Source organism: Schistocerca cancellata, chromosome 3, assembly GCF_023864275.1.
Source record: "Schistocerca cancellata isolate TAMUIC-IGC-003103 chromosome 3, iqSchCanc2.1, whole genome shotgun sequence".
Lineage (NCBI taxonomy): Eukaryota > Metazoa > Arthropoda > Insecta > Orthoptera > Acrididae > Schistocerca > Schistocerca cancellata.
Window position 1 is genome coordinate 705,485,540 of NC_064628.1, and position 18,504 is coordinate 705,504,043.

Here is an 18,504-nt window from a genome sequence, read left to right on the forward strand (position 1 = left end):
CGCACTTCAAAAGGCAGGTTAAATACGCGAACAGTGCGTATACCATAACCCGCATTCGACATCACAACATCACTGATAGTACAGACAAGGTGCTTAATTTTACGGACACCACCATTTACGTTCACTATTGTGTCACACATATCGGGAGAAGACAGTTTCAGAAATAACGAATTGAGGAATGCGTCAAGTTGAACGCCGAGGACTACACTTTTCGGCAATTGAAGGTCGTTTTTAACCCATTGGTGAATTTCGAAAGCAGTAGGCCTACGCACGGATCTGTCAAACGCGCACTGAATATTATTCTGACGGTTCTCTGAATTATCGAGATCGATGGTACTCACAGAAAGAACAAATCAAAGAAGAAACAGCGCCGCGAAGCACACGCCGCCGACCGCGATCCGCACGTAAACACCGCCCGACACGCCGCAGCGAGCGCGCAATGTGTTCGGGCCCACGGCTCCGAAGAGACTGGTGCCTTAAACCAGCGCCTTAGACCGCTCGGCCACGCTACCTGTGCCACTGTTCATCGCTTTTGTAGAAACAGTCCACGACACAGCTTCCTGTTCTGCTGCGACTGGCTGCTCATCCATTGCACCTCAAACATATGCCTTCTTCGAATAGAGATTCACTACACAGGCAGCTGCCCGCGCTCTGGTGCGGCGGCATTACGTGTTGATAATGAATTGGTAGTGCCACCTGCAGCCTGCGGAACATGAGTGAAAAATCAAGAGGGCACCGTGATTTCAAACACTGAGTCACAATCGTCACTGCAGCGACAGCAAGGCAAAAGTTTAAAAATTGCCGTGACCACGATTCGAACCTGGGTTATTGCGGCCACAACGCAATGTCCTAACCACTAGACGATCACGGCCACGGAAGCACCGCCGACAGCAGTTCTCGCGACTGCAAGTGGCGATGAACAGCAAAGCTCGGCCCACACACCACTGCGTCTCCCCACAGCTGTGTCAGACGCGATCTCCATTATATGTATACTGGCAAACGAACGTGTCTGCGCTGTTAGGACACCAAGCAGTGTGGTTAGCTGCATTCAACCCCCGTGGCAATGTCTTGCAGTCCTCCAAGTCTGTTGACCACAGGTATGTGCCTCGATAAGAGGTGGACAGATGTCGCATCGCTCTCGCCGTCACTTGTCACGCCGAATCGTACTTAACGTAGTTTTCTGCAAGCGTCAGCGGAGCGTCAGTCGAGCTAAGTCGTATCCTAGCCACTAGACCACACCGGACAACGGCACAAGGGCTCCTCCAGCGAACACAGCAAGCTATACGCACGCTACTTAACGACAACTGTAAAAATAGACGCTCCCACTTTGTACAACGGCATGCTCGGGACACATTTCGTGGAGACGAACGCCAGCCATCATGACACCAAACTGCGCCTGTGAATCATGTCGTTGCACCGCGCACTGTGCTGCGACAATTTAAGAAAGAGACGCTCACGGCTTGCTGCGCTGTTTCGTCGCGGGTAGTCAGTGCTCCGGCTTTCGAGACAGAAAACATTGGCAGCGGTGGGATTCGAACCCACGCCTCCGAGGAGACTGGCGCCTGAAACCAGCGCCTTAGACCGCTCGGCCACGCTACCGACGCCGCACGGCGGTCAGAGGAGCTGCGTTCTACCCCACGAGAAAACACTTCAATGGCACAAAAAACGAGAAAAAATTGGCAGCGGTGGGATTCGAACCCACGCCTCCGAAGAGACTGGTGCCTTAAACCAGCGCCTTAGACCGCTTTTTTTTGTTTTTTTTATATATTTTTTTAACTTATTTTTTTTACCAACTTTTTTTGAAAGCCCCTTAATGAAATGGAACAAAAAAAACAGAAAAAAGACCTAAGTGCCACCGCCACTTTTCATCCTATAACAAAAAAAACTGGTCCACTTCAGGCGTTGGCTCCTGGCTAAACCTACTCCAGAGTGCTGCCTATATACCAGGGGAAATATGGGAAATCAAGGTTTGGGCTATCCTTACAAACAACAAAATCTTCCTTTTTTTAAATTTTATGTTTATTGTTTTTTATTTTTTTTTTTTTTGTGTAGTTTTGTTGCGTATTTGATCAGAGGCCTTCTGCGCCACGCTGGTAATATGTTGAGTCACGTCTTCTCGAAATTTATGTGTTCAGTTGAATTGTTCAGAAATGTTCATTGGTTCAAACAGGAAACCTTCTTCTCTCTTGGCTTAACACATTCCAGCTGCGAGGCGGGTCGTGGAAAGCACTCCCAAGGAAGTTCGAGAAAAATTGTCTGTATTTTGGGTGACGGACAACGACATAATGACGGTCATTGAGGTATGTCCAAAAATCGAGTACAGAGTCTACAGTTTGTCCAAATAGGTAGTGAATGGCATGTCCTCGAATCCAATTCACAGCATTGGTCTTTGTCCGAGGAAAATAGTCACGTTCCGGAAATAATAATGAAAGGGGAGTAATCCGATCCGGAATGTCCCGCGTTAGAAAAGCCACAATACGTCGAACCAAGTGCCAAACCTCCGCCGCCGGTCCGCAAACAAACCGATGTTCATCATTGTCTGGCACTCCACACGTGGAACATAGAGGTGATTGGGCGAGGTGGATACGATGAAGGCGAAATTGGTTGATTTGCTTACCATTGACAGTTAGGTACCAGACAGACTGAACATTCGTGTCAAGGTAACAGGCGAACACCGCGCGCCATACATGACGCCAGTCAACCTGGGGGAACTTTTGTTCAATCGCGTTAGGTGGACGACCTAATTGGAGGACATTGTATACTTCCTTTGTCTTGAGTAAGAGCGGTCTTGGTAAGGTGAGGCGTAGATAACTGAGGTCAAGAAAGAAGTACCGTATATAATGGAACTGGGCCGGAACATCCGAGATCATCACTGGGGCTGACAGTGAGACCGGCGAATATGCTGACAGGAGGAGACCAGTGAGGCTCGTTGGGCAACGTGTCCATACCGTCATCTGGGAGCTGACAAATAGGGCACGAGCTCTATCCGGCACGTGAAACAGACCGATCCCACCTCGTTCACGGGGAAGAGTAAGGGTTGCATAGTTAACTTTGAACAACAACCCAGAGCTGACGAAAGATGCCATCGCTGCCAACATGCGACGTGCCACAGTAAGCGGGAAAGGTAGAACTTGTGCTACATGGGGAACTCGGGATGCGATATATATATATTGACATATCGAGCTCGTTGGATAATATCTAGGGATCGAAGGCGATGGTCCATAAGACCTGCTCTGATCATTAAAAGGAGGCGTCGGCAGTTGATGGTGGCTGAACGCCGGAGATCAGATGAAAAATCTATTCCCAAACAGCGAATGGTATCAACGGTGGTGAGAGGTGTAACGCACTCCACGGGAAGTCCCGTGCCAATGAACATAACTTGTGACTTACGTACGTTTAAAGAGCTGCCCGACGCCTCACCATAAGTCGCTACCCACGTCAAAACAGCTCGAACCTCGTCGGCATTACGTAAACAGATGACTACATCGTCAGCATAGGCCGTGCAACAGAATCGGTAGCGATCTATGGACAACCCTACCAAACGTTGTCTTAGGCCACATAGCAAGGATTCCAAGGAAAAGGCGTACAAAATCGCTGATAGAGGGCAACCTTGACGTACGGATCGACCTATTTTTATCGGTGGAGTGAGTCTGCCATTGTACATAATCCTGGACGAGGCACCCCGCAGAAGGCGCATCACTACCGTGATAACGGCGACTGGGAAACCCATACGGTGGAGAACGGCCGTAAGGAACGAATGGTCAACCCTATCAAAAGCTTGACTAAAGTCCAAAGACGCAAGTGCCCCAGAGAGGCGTTGCGCTTGGGTAACGGCGATCATATCCCTGTAGCGGCATAAAGCCGTGCGGATATTATCCCCTCCCAAAGATGCTTGGTCTGGCGACACAACATATCGGGCAACGTTTTTAAGTCGTGCTGCCAAAAGGCGAGTGAAGATTTTCATATCACTGTTAAGGAGGGTGAGGGGCCGATAATCACTGATATTGTTGCCACCATGCGGTTTATGTACAGGAATAATAATTCCTTCCATGAAAGCGTCCGGCACAGGTACTTCCGGAGACATCAGTTCCCGACAGATGGAGGTGAAGGTGGACTCTAACAAATCACGGAAGGTGCGATAAAATTCGAGGGGAAGACCGTCGGGTCCTGGGGAGCGATTGATGGTTCCTGCCCGGATCGCATCGCGGACTTACTCATCAGTCACCTCTGACATCAAGTCAATCGCCGCATCGCCTGGGATACCACCGAAGTGGAGCTGTGTGACTTCCTCGATCAACTCTGGGGAATGTGGAATTGCGGCGTATAGCTGCTGGTAGTGGGCGTGAAGCACATTCCCTATTGCAGATTGGGTTACGTAGCGACGCCCTTCTTGATCTGTTAGGACGTGAATCAATTTTCGGCGTCGATTTTGGCGTTCTTGGATGATATGGTACATCGATGGATGTTCATGAGGCATGCGATCAGCAGTACGAGATCGTACTATCGCTCCTTCCAAATGCCTTCGCATGAGATTGGAGATTTGGGCCTTAGCATGGTTCACCCTTGTATGGCGCTCAGGGGAGGCTGGCATCGTGGAGCATTCTCGTAGAATCCTGTAATAAAAGTCCATAGTGCTCTTCCTCCAGGCGACAACATCTTTGCCATACCGGATCAAAGTTTTTCGAAGAGCAGGTTTTGCACACTGGATCCACCAGGATATGGTAGACGGATACGTGGGTCGGCGTCTATTACATGTGATCCAAGTGTCTTCTATTAGAAGTCGACAGTCAGGTGAATTAAGAAGTGCCGTGTTCAGTTTCCATAAACCACGTCCGTGCCATACTGCCTGTCTTGTGAGAACAACATCACAGAAGTAAGCCTCATGATCTGAGAAAGCAACAGGCCAGATTTCAGCCTGTCGAGTGTGTTGAATAAGGGATCGCGAGATGTAGATGCGATCCAGTCGGCTAGAGGAATGCGCAGTGTGGTACGTAAAGCCCAAAAGATCACCGTGAACATGTCTTCACGTGTCAACAAATTGTAGCCGCGTGACGACTGTTTCCAGAGCTGCGCATGGTGAGTGACGCGGCAATTGATCCTGAGGTCGCTGGGTGCAATTGAAGTCTCCACCCATGACCCAGTCATCGTGTGGTCCCATAAAAAGGGGTGTAACTTCAGTCGCGAAGAAGGCATTGCGTTCACGATGGTAGCTGGAGCCCGACGGCGCATAAATGTTGACGATGCGTACACCAAAGAGAGTAAGGGCCATACCTCTGCCGTTGGGGAGGTATAGGACATCTTCGGCTGGAAGACCTTCGCGTAAGATGATGGCAACACCACTACCGGTGTCCGAAGCGGGAGAAAGATGCGCCGTGAAGCCATGTGGTGGTGAAAAATCGGCGACGTGCACTTCCTGAAAAAGCGCAATATCTATGTCCGCATCATAAATCATATCGCGGAGCAGCGCTAATTTGTGGGGCGCACGAATGGTCGCGAGGTTAATCGTTGCGACACGATAATGCTGGTGTTGGAGTCCCACAGGCACAGGTGGGGCTTCTTCTTCAGGAGCGAGAGGTCGTCGATCTTGCCGGTCCACTGAAGAGGCTGCTATTGTGGAGAGTTTGCGGGCGCGGGCGCAACCGATGGGGGCGCCCCATCATCAGCACCGTCCACCCCAGTCCCGTCGATCTCCACGTCGTCTGCCCAGGAGACTGATTCTGCGGTAGGGCATCGGCTGTGCACATCATCCACGTGGAGAGGAGACGTAGTTTTCGGCTCAGCAGATAGGCTCTCTTCAACGTCGACCTGTGGGGGCGACGGCGCCAGTAAGGAGGGGTGGTCGCTGCCAGTGGTCGCCTGTGGCGGGTCGTTCGCATCAGATTTTTGGTCATCAAAGAGCGGTTTGCCGTCCATCTTCGGGTCTGCATCCCTGGTATCCATCCGTAGAATGGATTCATCAGGGGGTGTACGGCTACGTTTCTTTCTCTTTCGTGTCGTCCCTTGTTTTCGAACATGTCGTTCAGAGTCTGATTGCGGGTGGCTTTCGTCTGACTCCGGACCAGTCTGAAGGAAAGCAGAAGTAGGTACCACTCCCGGATCAACGTCCATCTCATTAGCATTGTCAGTCACATTGCTGCGAAGATTCGGCAGGGCAGGATCTGGCGTCTGTAGCACCTCAGAAGGATTCTCAGTAGCGATCGCATCTACCTGATCAGACGACGGCAACGAAGCAGGAAGTCCTTGTGGAGAGATGCTACCTTCCTTGGCAACCTTGGCATATGTGACAGGGATCTGAGTGATCACCGCTGGGGACGCTTCCTCGCCGACCGGCGTCTGGATCAGGCGGCGTCGCATGCAGGCGGATCTGACGTGGCCTTCTTGTCCACAACCCGCACATGTTCGGGGTTGGCCGTCGTACATGACAATGGCTCGCACCCCGCCAATTGTCAGATATGATGGTATATGTTTCTTCAGTTCAATTTTGACCTGACGCACACCATTAAGGACGTGGTAGGTCGTGAAGGTTTGCCATTTTTCCTCTACGTAACCGATGACGTTACCGTATGGTTGTAACGCAGAGACAACTTCGTCCTTCGGTACTTCAAAAGGTAGTTCAAACACCCTAATCGTACGTTGACCGTACTCTGCGAGTTCAAGTGTAACAGCTCCGACGTGACCATCAGAGTATTTGAACTTAAGTCCATTGGCATGGCGGCGAATAACATCTTCACACACCTCGGTGTTTGTCATTTTAATATAAACGACACTACTCATGATCGAAAAATGGATTCCGATAACGTGGTTAGGATCTAAACGAACTTCTTCACGTATGAACGTTTCAACTTCATGTGCACGAGGTCGCGCATGTTCAGCTGGGAAGGAAACTTTAAGGGTCGCACGGCGGTAAGCGCTCGACATGTTGTTCATGGTGGACGGACACAAGACTTGAAGCTACGACGCGGAAGTAAACAACGCCTGCAGCGGAGCACTGGCCGGCGCGCGGGGCCGTCCGCACGCTGCCACGGCTGAGAGCCGACTGTGACCGCTCGGCCACGCTACCTGTGCCAGTGTTCTTCGCTTTTGTAGAAACAGTCCACGACACAGCTTCCTGTTCTGCTGCGACTGGCTGCTCATCCATTGCACCTCAAACAAATGCCTTCTTCGAATAGAGATTCACTACACAGGCAGCTGCCCGCGCTCTGGTGCGGCGGCATTACGTGTTGATAATGAATTGGTAGTGCCACCTGCAGCCTGCGGAACATGAGTGAAAAATCAAGAGGGCACCGTGATTTCAAACACTGAGTCACAATCGTCACTGCAGCGACAGCAAGGCAAAAGTTTAAAAATTGCCGTGACCACGATTCGAACCTGGGTTATTGCGGCCACAACGCAATGTCCTAACCACTAGACGATCACGGCCACGGAAGCACCGCCGACAGCAGTTCTCGCGACTGCAAGTGGCGATGAACAGCAAAGCTCGGCCCACACACCACTGCGTCTCCCCACAGCTGTGTCAGACGCGATCTCCATTATATGTATACTGGCAAACGAACGTGTCTGCGCTGTTAGGACACCAAGCAGTGTGGTTAGCTGCATTCAACCCCCGTGGCAATGTCTTGCAGTCCTCCAAGTCTGTTGACCACAGGTATGTGCCTCGATAAGAGGTGGACAGATGTCGCATCGCTCTCGCCGTCACTTGTCACGCCGAATCGTACTTAACGTAGTTTTCTGCAAGCGTCAGCGGAGCGTCAGTCGAGCTAAGTCGTATCCTAGCCACTAGACCACACCGGACAACGGCACAAGGGCTCCTCCAGCGAACACAGCAAGCTATACGCACGCTACTTAACGACAACTGTAAAAATAGACGCTCCCACTTTGTACAACGGCATGCTCGGGACACATTTCGTGGAGACGAACGCCAGCCATCATGACACCAAACTGCGCCTGTGAATCATGTCGTTGCACCGCGCACTGTGCTGCGACAATTTAAGAAAGAGACGCTCACGGCTTGCTGCGCTGTTTCTTCGCGGGTAGTCAGTGCTCCGGCTTTCGAGACAGAAAACATTGGCAGCGGTGGGATTCGAACCCACGCCCCCGAGGAGACTGGCGCCTGAAACCAGCGCCTTAGACCGCTCGGCCACGCTACCGACGCCGCACGGCGGTCAGAGGAGCTGCGTTCTACCCCACGAGAAAACACCGCAATGGCACAAAAAACGAGAAAAATTTGGCAGCTTTTTTTTTTTTTCGGTCCTCCCAACTCCCCTTATAGCCCGGCCTTGCGCTCTCCAATTACGCCTTCTTCGGCGAGCTTCTTTAGCTTTAAAATAAAACGTTACTGCTTCCAAACATCAAAGACGAACTGTTGCACTGGCCATTCAGTTGAAAAGCGGAAACTCCTCGGTACAGGTCCTTTCGCGTCGACGTCCTGTGGAAGACGTTGATCTTCAAGGTGAAGCGATGAAATCGGAGACACTAAATTCCTGCGAGGAAAATTTCTTTTGTATTTTCACCGCGATCGATGCATCGAAGGAAAACTATAATCCTCTTGAAGTGAAAGTGCATGCCCCTTATGACAGCGATGGAGTCGCTTTGCGCCTACACTCCATAAAAATAAAAAATAAAATAATGACAGCGAATCAGGCACTGTGCACCGAAACGCAATAAAAGAAAGAATAAAATTTGAAAAAAGAATAAAAAATCAAATACTGCCTGAGTTAGTCCTCTCAGTCATAGGGTAGGAATACCCGTCACGCGTTCCATGACAGTATGTTTCTATTACTTATTTTACTGGCCGCCACGAAGCATTTTGAACAGTCACAAGAAATAAAAGTATCGACTCACATGTCAAAGGAATAAGTGTACTCCCGACCAGTCCGAACTGTCTGTCGGATAAGGAGAAGGAAAACACAAGTCTCTCCGACGTGTTAAAAATAAAGTAAAAATCCTCCTTTCTTCAAAAGCAAAACAATCTCCGTGGCAGCTGCGTGCGCAACGCATCCGTGAATGGACGCCGATGTCGGAGGAACCAGACGTTGAAAAAATGAATAAAAACATAAAGAAAGCACTGAATGACAGCGAAACACACACACACACTAACACAAGATAAAACGTTGTGAAACATTCGTCGTAGTTTCCACATGGCAGTCCCGCACAAGCGGAAGCATCGTACGTGTACGATATGCACGATTCCTGTTTCATTCAATTTGCAGTGATCATGGTTTCGTACTCGAAGACAATTCAAAACACGGAAGGAATATATAGGTTGGCACAGTGAAGTTGATATTATAACAGTTTGTCGTGGGCAAATGCGAGTGCAATTTGCAGAAAGTTGGCAAAGAGTTGGTGATAATCTTTCCTGGTTTTAGTAAGGTCATGTTGCGTAGACAAATAAACCAAATAGGCATAGTCGCCCGTAAGTCGCATATGCAGGATGGCGAAAACTGTGTGAGCCACGATCCATGCGGTAGTGGCACGCTTCGTAGACGGATACGGTTTAAAGTCCGGGATCAAAGCCGTGTCCGCAGAAAAACTGGCAGCGCTGGTCCGGTTGATAAGTGCGAGCATCCTGGCGGCAATGTTCCAAGTCGACTGTGACCTCAGGCACACGAAACGATGTTCTAAGATGTCATCTTGTCGACAGTCTTCACACAAGCTTGACGGAGATAAGTGGATACGGCGCAGCTTTTCGTTGGTGGGGATAATTCTGTTAACCACTTGATACCAAAAGCTGCTGACTTCCGCTGACAGGAAGGGAGCGTGAACGTGAGCCCACGCCGTCCTCCACGCAGCTCGCGGGTAGCGCGCCTCCAACTTATTGCCGGTTGGCCGTCCTCTTAGTCCCTGGTAGACACCTTTCACAGTCCGTGTTCGATGGTCGAGTACTTCGGCGGCCAGATAACTTTTCTGAAGGAAGTATTCTCGAACATAACGCAACTGAAACGGTATTGTAGTCGGGTCGAGAGGTGCTGCTTCAGATAGCGGACGATGAAGAACGAACAGAACAGCTGTTGGGCCCGACGGATCTTGTTCAATGGTGACGCTCGTCCGATGAAGGAGCAACGCAGCGGCCTTCATAGCAAAATGAATGAGGCCGAGTCCAACCTGTTCGCGCGGTAAAGTACATGTGTCGTAAGACACCTTGAAAATATATCCCCTCCACAATAGCCAATAGACTGCCTGTGTGATGGCTCTGCCCAAATTCTTAGGTACCTGAAATAACTGAGCGAGATACCAGGCCTTACTGAGCAAGAAAACATTGATTAGATGCACCCGCTGTGTTAATGCTAGGGTGCGAGTAGCAGACAGGCGAGCCAGAGCTCGTATGCCATTTAAGACAATACGCCAGTTGTAGGACGCAGTCTGTAGCAGATTGGCTTGAAAACGAACACCCAAAATTTTGTGTTCCCGTTTCACTGTAAACCATGGGCGTATGAAGCCCCGTGACGCCGCATAAACGGGCAGAAAGACCGTCTTACGGGTATTGATGCTCGCACCGGATGCTCGTTCATACTGGGTGAGAACCGCGCGTATTTTATCGAAGTCGGTGGCCGAGGACACCAAGAGGCCAAGGTCATCGGCATAAGCGCGACAAACGTGCTTCTCATCCCCAATACGTATTCCCCTGCAAGCACTGTGCAATTTACGCAACAAAGGATCTAAGGATATTGCGTAAAGCGCCATTGACAGAGGGCACCCTTGTTTGACAGAACAGCGGAGTGGTACAGGTTCCGACAAAAAGCCATTGATGCTAATCCGTGAGGTGGAATGTTTGGAAAGGTTAAAAATCATAGTTATATACTGTACACCGAAACCAAATTTCCGTAGCACTCGCCGGAGATAGAGGTGGCTAACTCTGTCAAATGCCATTACGAAATCGATGGATAAAATGCCAAAAGGAATCCTATTCGTCGAAGCATAGGCAATGGCATCCCGGTATGTCGACACTGCACCATAGATAGTGCGTTTCGGCACTGCACAGTATTGAAAGGGACTAACCAGTTTTTTCATAACCAGCTTCAAGCGAAAGGAGACACATTTGGTAAAGAGTTTATAATCACCATTAAGAAGGGTGATCGGTCTAAGATTACACAGTTTCCTGGTGACTGGAACCTTTGGAGCCAAGACCACAATACCTTCCAGGAAGGACGCAGGGACATCCACGCCATTTAAAATTTCGTTATAAACATCAGTCAGGGCCGAGCCAAACAAGTGCCAAAAATGCATATAACTCCGGTGGCAACCCATCAGCGCCCGGTGATTTATTCTGGGAACAGAGGGTTAAGACATCACGCACTTCCTCCACGGTAAAATTTTCTGTGAGGCTACGTCGATCCGCTACGGATAAGACGTATGGAACGTCGTGGAGAAGCTCAGAAATCGCGGCAGCATCCGTGTGTTTCTCACTGAAAAGTTCGACGAAGTGACGGTGGGCCTCGGCAAGAATTGCCGCCTGGCTATGAAGACGCGCACCGTCAGCTGATTCCAGCTCTGTGACGTAACGTCGCTTTGCGCGCCGGCGTTCGCGCAGCTGATGAAATACGGAAGGCGCTTCATCAACAAGCGGCCCGGGGGCCCGGCTCCGTACGACAGATCCGCGCAACGATTCCCTTTTCAAGTCCAGAAGACGGTGTTTTATACGCCGAATCGTCGCCATCCGAAGAGCGGGATTATCTGTGTTCAAGTGGATGGCATCATTTAAACAGCTTTCGTAAAATTGCAATGTAGATCGCTCCCAGTGAGCAACATTCTGACTGAATTCCAGAATGGTCTTACGTAATGCCGGCTTAACAGATTCTACCCACCAAGAAAAAGTGGAGGCATATAGACCGCGATAGTTCAGCATCCTCTGCCACACACGCACGATAACCGGCGCAAAATGTGGGTGTGAGAGATGTCGCACATTAAACTTCCATAATCTATTTGCGCGGGGTTTAATCGCCAACAGAGAATGAAAGCGGCAGACATACGCACAATGATCGGAAAAAATTACGGGGTGGACAGAGGATTCCGTAAGACAGTGCTGTTTATCACGAGAAACATAAATTCTATCGAGCCGACTCCTTCCCGTGGGGTAAAAGAAAGTAAATCCCACGTCCCGCGGGTGTAAATACCACCATGAGTCAATTAAATTCATCTCCGTAACGAGCGTCTGTAATTCGAGGCACTTATACGGCCGTGGCTCCTGATCTCTATCTTCCAGCACGGAGTTAAAATCGCCGCCCATGACTACAGGCAGGTGGGGGCCCCGTAAAAGGTGACAAACGTCACTACTGTAAAACACACGGCGATGCGGCTGCCCGTCGGCTCCAGAAGGGGCGTACACGTTAATGTATCGGACGTTGTTGATCGTGCAAGCCACACCACGACCATTAGGAATGGTAGCAACATTACTATAGTCAAGATCAACACGAATTAAAATAGCAGTACCACAATTACACTCGATATCAAAGTTCAAGAGAACTTGATAGCCCGGAATTGAGTGTAGTATATCTATCAGAACGTCCTGCAAAAACACTACGTCAGCAGCAATGTAATTTAAAAACCCCACAAAACTGGCAAACTTCACCGGTGACTCCAATTTATTAAGATTAATAGTAGCAACGACAGATGGTGGGCGTGCTACCATATACTATAGGGAAAAAACAAATAAAACAAATTAGACGGCGGGGGTGGACCCACCCTCCTCCTCCATATCGTCTGCCCAGTCACAACGTGCAGACGGTGCAGCCAAAATAGACGGTTCTTGTGTGGGAGGTGCGGACGCGGAATCCTGCGAAGGGGGGCGCGGGCGCCGCTGGGGATTGTCTTCAGCCTTACGCTTAACCGAATGTTGGGCCGGGTTCGTTTCCTGAGACGTCATAGTGTCCATTACGAGATTTACATCAGAGTGGTGCAACATTTCCTTTAACTGCCGTACAACCTCTTCCCGCCTGTCTTCCGACACACTTGTCGTAGGCGCTGGCTGACTGCTCGGCACAGGACGTAGTTGACGACGCCCCGCCGCAACCGACGGCCGAGGTTCGACTACGGGGCGGGGCAAGGGCTTGTGCGCCGGCTTTTGCACAGATTTCGGCTTTTGTTTCGACTTCGGACGTGGAACCTGCTTCCACTCCGGAGACGGGCTGCGTTGTCCGCGAGAAAAGGAACGTTTTTCTAAAATCCGTGAATTGCTGGCACTGCGGAAGCGTTCAGTAGTACCACGCCTCTCCGAAACACTTTCACGCCTTGGCTTCGGTTCCTGTGAGGCAAGAGTCCCGTCCGGAACACCTTGAAGTTCGAAATTTGAGGTTGACGTATCCACAAGAGCAACTGGAGGGGTGGCCACCTGCACGGATTCTGATGCGGTCTGCACCGGAACTTCAGGCACAGCCGGAGGTGGAATCGATACAGTAGCTGCGAGAACTGACTGAGAAGGTACGGACATGTCTTGAACAGAATCAGTACCGGTGGCAGGGGCATCGGTATCCATCGCGACCGCATCATCTAACGGTGTTTCCGTGTCCACGGAACGTGCCGGTGAACGGGGAACACCTAACAAGACGGTAGCGTACGACGCGTCGTCATCTTGCCCACGGGGCGGCAACTGCACAGGGTGCCGACGCCGACGACAATTTTGCCGAAAATGGTCTGTGGCATTACAATAGGAGCAGGTCAGTGGCTGACCACTATACGAAATAAAAGACCGGTGGCCGGCCATAACCAAAAACGAAGGAACGTGCTTCCTCACAATCATTTTGACACTACGGATACCGTTCTCAACTTGATAGATGTAAGCGGACGACCACTTTTCTTTCGTAATCGACAAAACTGTGCCATAAGGCATAAGGCTACGAGCTATTGTTTCATTCCTAGTTTCAAACAGAAGATTGAATACTCGAACATTCCGAATACCAAAACCAGCATTCGACAGAGTAACATTGCTAATTGTCCCGTCAGAGTGTTTGAATTTTCGTACAACACCGTTTTCACTTACGAGGGCATCACACAGTTCCGGACATTTCAATTTTACAAACAAAGAGTTAAGAAACGCGTCCAATTGCAAGCCTACCACATCACTTTCAGGAATTTTCAAGTCATTTTTCATCCACGAATGAATTTCGAAAGCAGACGGTCGGGTGACGTTTCTATCAAATTCGCATTGGATAATATTTTCTCGGTCTTCAGAATCCATCTTAACTTACAGTTCAGCTGACTACCGCAGCGAAGAAACAGGCACCGCGACGAACCGCCGCCGACCGCGAAGCACACGTAAACACCGCCCGACACGCCGGAGCGAGCGCGCGATGTGTTCGGGCCCACGACTCCGAAGAGACTGGTGCCTTAAACCAGCGCCTTAGACCGCTCGGCCACGCTACCTGTGCCAGTGCTCTTCGCTTTTGTAGAAACAGTCCACGACACAGCTTCCTGTTCTGCTGCGACTGGCTGCTCATCCATTGCACCTCAAACATATGCCTTCTTCGAACAGAGATTCACTACACAGGCAGCTGCCCGCGCTCTGGTGCGGCGGCATTACGTGTTGATAATGAATTGGTAGTGCCACCTGCAGCCTGCGGAACATGAGTGAAAAATCAAGAGGGCACCGTGATTTCAAACACTGAGTCACAATCGTCACTGCAGCGACAGCAAGGCAAAAGTTTAAAAATTGCCGTGACCACGATTCGAACCTGGGTTATTGCGGCCACAACGCAATGTCCTAACCACTAGACGATCACGGCCACGGAAGCACCGCCGACAGCAGTTCTCGCGACTGCAAGTGGCGATGAACAGCAAAGCTCGGCCCACACACCACTGCGTCTCCCCACAGCTGTGTCAGACGCGATCTCCATTATATGTATACTGGCAAACGAACGTGTCTGCGCTGTTAGGACACCAAACAGTGTGGTTAGCTGCATTCAACCCCCGTGGCAATGGCTTGCAGTCCTCCAAGTCTGTTGACCACAGGTATGTGCCTCGATAAGAGGTGGACAGATGTCGCATCGCTCTCGCCGTCACTTGTCACGCCGAATCGTACTTAACGTAGTTTTCTGCAAGCGTCAGCGGAGCGTCAGTCGAGCTAAGTCGGGCCAAGTCGCATAAGAGGAGCAACAAAATGCGCATTTCCGGTACCGGGAATCGAACCCGGGCCTCCTGGGTGAGAGCCAGGTATCCTAGCCACTAGACCACACCGGACAACGGCACAAGGGCTCCTCCAGCGAACACAGCAATCTATACGCACGCTACTTAACGACAACTGTAAAAATAGACGCTCCCACTTTGTACAACGGCATGCTCGGGACACATTTCGTGGAGACGAACGCCAGCCATCATGACACCAAACTGCCCCTGTGAATCATGTCGTTGCACCGCGCACTGTGCTGCGACAATTTAAGAAAGAGACGCTCACGGCTTGCTGCGCTCTTTCGTCGCGGGTAGTCAGTGCTCCGGCTTTCGAGACAGAAAACATTGGCAGCGGTGGGATTCGAACCCACGCCTCCGAGGAGACTGGTGCCTGAAACCAGCGCCTAAGACCGCTCGGCCACGCTACCGACGCCGCACGGCTGTCAGAGGAGCTGCGTTCTACCGCACGAGAAAACACCGCAATGGCACAAAAAACGAGAAAAAATTGGCAGCGGTGGGATTCGAACCCACGCCTCCGAAGAGACTGGTGCCTTAAACCAGCGCCTTAGACCGCTCGGCCACGCTACCTGTGCCAGTGTTCTTCGCTTTTGTAGAAACAGTCCACGACACAGCTTCCTGTTCTGCTGCGACTGGCTGCTCATCCATTGCACCTCAAACATATGCCTTCTTCGAACAGAGATTCACTACACAGGCAGCTGCCCGCGCTCTGGTGCGGCGGCATTACGTGTTGATAATGAATTGGTAGTGCCACCTGCAGCCTGCGGAACATGAGTGAAAAATCAAGAGGGCACCGTGATTTCAAACACTGAGTCACAATCGTCACTGCAGCGACAGCAAGGCAAAAGTTTAAAAATTGCCGTGACCACGATTCGAACCTGGGTTATTGCGGCCACAACGCAATGTCCTAACCACTAGACGATCACGGCCACGGAAGCACCGCCGACAGCAGTTCTCGCGACTGCAAGTGGCGATGAACAGCAAAGCTCGGCCCACACACCACTGCGTCTCCCCACAGCTGTGTCAGACGCGATCTCCATTATATGTATACTGGCAAACGAACGTGTCTGCGCTGTTAGGACACCAAACAGTGTGGTTAGCTGCATTCAACCCCCGTGGCAATGGCTTGCAGTCCTCCAAGTCTGTTGACCACAGGTATGTGCCTCGATAAGAGGTGGACAGATGTCGCATCGCTCTCGCCGTCACTTGTCACGCCGAATCGTACTTAACGTAGTTTTCTGCAAGCGTCAGCGGAGCGTCAGTCGAGCTAAGTCGGGCCAAGTCGCATAAGAGGAGCAACAAAATGCGCATTTCCGGTACCGGGAATCGAACCCGGGCCTCCTGGGTGAGAGCCAGGTATCCTAGCCACTAGACCACACCGGACAACGGCACAAGGGCTCCTCCAGCGAACACAGCAATCTATACGCACGCTACTTAACGACAACTGTAAAAATAGACGCTCCCACTTTGTACAACGGCATGCTCGGGACACATTTCGTGGAGACGAACGCCAGCCATCATGACACCAAACTGCCCCTGTGAATCATGTCGTTGCACCGCGCACTGTGCTGCGACAATTTAAGAAAGAGACGCTCACGGCTTGCTGCGCTCTTTCGTCGCGGGTAGTCAGTGCTCCGGCTTTCGAGACAGAAAACATTGGCAGCGGTGGGATTCGAACCCACGCCTCCGAGGAGACTGGTGCCTGAAACCAGCGCCTAAGACCGCTCGGCCACGCTACCGACGCCGCACGGCTGTCAGAGGAGCTGCGTTCTACCGCACGAGAAAACACCGCAATGGCACAAAAAACGAGAAAAAATTGGCAGCGGTGGGATTCGAACCCACGCCTCCGAAGAGACTGGTGCCTTAAACCAGCGCCTTAGACCGCTCGGCCACGCTACCTGTGCCAGTGTTCTTCGCTTTTGTAGAAACAGTCCACGACACAGCTTCCTGTTCTGCTGCGACTGGCTGCTCATCCATTGCACCTCAAACATATGCCTTCTTCGAACAGAGATTCACTACACAGGCAGCTGCCCGCGCTCTGGTGCGGCGGCATTACGTGTTGATAATGAATTGGTAGTGCCACCTGCAGCCTGCGGAACATGAGTGAAAAATCAAGAGGGCACCGTGATTTCAAACACTGAGTCACAATCGTCACTGCAGCGACAGCAAGGCAAAAGTTTAAAAATTGCCGTGACCACGATTCGAACCTGGGTTATTGCGGCCACAACGCAATGTCCTAACCACTAGACGATCACGGCCACGGAAGCACCGCCGACAGCAGTTCTCGCGACTGCAAGTGGCGATGAACAGCAAAGCTCGGCCCACACACCACTGCGTCTCCCCACAGCTGTGTCAGACGCGATCTCCATTATATGTATACTGGCAAACGAACGTGTCTGCGCTGTTAGGACACCAAACAGTGTGGTTAGCTGCATTCAACCCCCGTGGCAATGGCTTGCAGTCCTCCAAGTCTGTTGACCACAGGTATGTGCCTCGATAAGAGGTGGACAGATGTCGCATCGCTCTCGCCGTCACTTGTCACGCCGAATCGTACTTAACGTAGATTTCTGCAAGCGTCAGCGGAGCGTCAGTCGAGCTAAGTCGGGCCAAGTCGCATAAGAGGAGCAACAAAATGCGCATTTCCGGTACCGGGAATCGAACCCGGGCCTCCTGGGTGAGAGCCAGGTATCCTAGCCACTAGACCACACCGGACAACGGCACAAGGGCTCCTCCAGCGAACACAGCAATCTATACGCACGCTACTTAACGACAACTGTAAAAATAGACGCTCCCACTTTGTACAACGGCATGCTCGGGACACATTTCGTGGAGACGAACGCCAGCCATCATGACACCAAACTGCCCCTGTGAATCATGTCGTTGCACCGCGCACTGTGCTGCGACAATTTAAGAAAGAGACGCTCACGGCTTGCTGCGCTCTTTCGTCGCGGGTAGTCAGTGCTCCGGCTTTCGAGACAGAAAACATTGGCAGCGGTGGGATTCGAACCCACGCCTCCGAGGAGACTGGTGCCTGAAACCAGCGCCTAAGACCGCTCGGCCACGCTACCGACGCCGCACGGCTGTCAGAGGAGCTGCGTTCTACCGCACGAGAAAACACCGCAATGGCACAAAAAACGAGAAAAAATTGGCAGCGGTGGGATTCGAACCCACGCCTCCGAAGAGACTGGTGCCTTAAACCAGCGCCTTAGACCGCTCGGCCACGCTACCTGTGCCAGTGTTCTTCGCTTTTGTAGAAACAGTCCACGACACAGCTTCCTGTTCTGCTGCGACTGGCTGCTCATCCATTGCACCTCAAACATATGCCTTCTTCGAACAGAGATTCACTACACAGGCAGCTGCCCGCGCTCTGGTGCGGCGGCATTACGTGTT

The 18,504-nt window shown here is 51.2% G+C and overlaps 16 non-coding genes across 16 annotated transcripts; all 16 read right to left on the reverse strand.

The window, feature by feature from the left end:
• Positions 1-799: 799 nt before the first annotated feature.
• Trnah-gug (transfer RNA histidin (anticodon GUG)) lies at positions 800-871 on the reverse strand. The gene has a single exon. It is a non-coding gene; the product is annotated as a tRNA-His (tRNA).
• Positions 872-1,517: 646 nt separating this feature from the next.
• On the reverse strand, positions 1,518-1,599 carry Trnal-cag (transfer RNA leucine (anticodon CAG)). The gene has a single exon. It is a non-coding gene; the product is annotated as a tRNA-Leu (tRNA).
• A 5,748-nt stretch (positions 1,600-7,347) lies between these two features.
• On the reverse strand, positions 7,348-7,419 carry Trnah-gug (transfer RNA histidin (anticodon GUG)). Its single transcript has one exon. It is a non-coding gene; the product is annotated as a tRNA-His (tRNA).
• A 646-nt stretch (positions 7,420-8,065) lies between these two features.
• Trnal-cag (transfer RNA leucine (anticodon CAG)) lies at positions 8,066-8,147 on the reverse strand. The gene has a single exon. It is a non-coding gene; the product is annotated as a tRNA-Leu (tRNA).
• A 6,495-nt stretch (positions 8,148-14,642) lies between these two features.
• Positions 14,643-14,714, reverse strand: Trnah-gug (transfer RNA histidin (anticodon GUG)). The gene has a single exon. It is a non-coding gene; the product is annotated as a tRNA-His (tRNA).
• A 382-nt stretch (positions 14,715-15,096) lies between these two features.
• On the reverse strand, positions 15,097-15,168 carry Trnae-cuc (transfer RNA glutamic acid (anticodon CUC)). Its single transcript has one exon. It is a non-coding gene; the product is annotated as a tRNA-Glu (tRNA).
• A 274-nt stretch (positions 15,169-15,442) lies between these two features.
• On the reverse strand, positions 15,443-15,524 carry Trnal-cag (transfer RNA leucine (anticodon CAG)). Its single transcript has one exon. It is a non-coding gene; the product is annotated as a tRNA-Leu (tRNA).
• Positions 15,525-15,602: 78 nt separating this feature from the next.
• On the reverse strand, positions 15,603-15,684 carry Trnal-aag (transfer RNA leucine (anticodon AAG)). The gene has a single exon. It is a non-coding gene; the product is annotated as a tRNA-Leu (tRNA).
• A 287-nt stretch (positions 15,685-15,971) lies between these two features.
• On the reverse strand, positions 15,972-16,043 carry Trnah-gug (transfer RNA histidin (anticodon GUG)). The gene has a single exon. It is a non-coding gene; the product is annotated as a tRNA-His (tRNA).
• Positions 16,044-16,425: 382 nt separating this feature from the next.
• Positions 16,426-16,497, reverse strand: Trnae-cuc (transfer RNA glutamic acid (anticodon CUC)). The gene has a single exon. It is a non-coding gene; the product is annotated as a tRNA-Glu (tRNA).
• Positions 16,498-16,771: 274 nt separating this feature from the next.
• Trnal-cag (transfer RNA leucine (anticodon CAG)) lies at positions 16,772-16,853 on the reverse strand. Its single transcript has one exon. It is a non-coding gene; the product is annotated as a tRNA-Leu (tRNA).
• A 78-nt stretch (positions 16,854-16,931) lies between these two features.
• Trnal-aag (transfer RNA leucine (anticodon AAG)) lies at positions 16,932-17,013 on the reverse strand. The gene has a single exon. It is a non-coding gene; the product is annotated as a tRNA-Leu (tRNA).
• A 287-nt stretch (positions 17,014-17,300) lies between these two features.
• Trnah-gug (transfer RNA histidin (anticodon GUG)) lies at positions 17,301-17,372 on the reverse strand. The gene has a single exon. It is a non-coding gene; the product is annotated as a tRNA-His (tRNA).
• Positions 17,373-17,754: 382 nt separating this feature from the next.
• Trnae-cuc (transfer RNA glutamic acid (anticodon CUC)) lies at positions 17,755-17,826 on the reverse strand. Its single transcript has one exon. It is a non-coding gene; the product is annotated as a tRNA-Glu (tRNA).
• Positions 17,827-18,100: 274 nt separating this feature from the next.
• Positions 18,101-18,182, reverse strand: Trnal-cag (transfer RNA leucine (anticodon CAG)). The gene has a single exon. It is a non-coding gene; the product is annotated as a tRNA-Leu (tRNA).
• Positions 18,183-18,260: 78 nt separating this feature from the next.
• Positions 18,261-18,342, reverse strand: Trnal-aag (transfer RNA leucine (anticodon AAG)). Its single transcript has one exon. It is a non-coding gene; the product is annotated as a tRNA-Leu (tRNA).
• Positions 18,343-18,504: the final 162 nt, after the last annotated feature.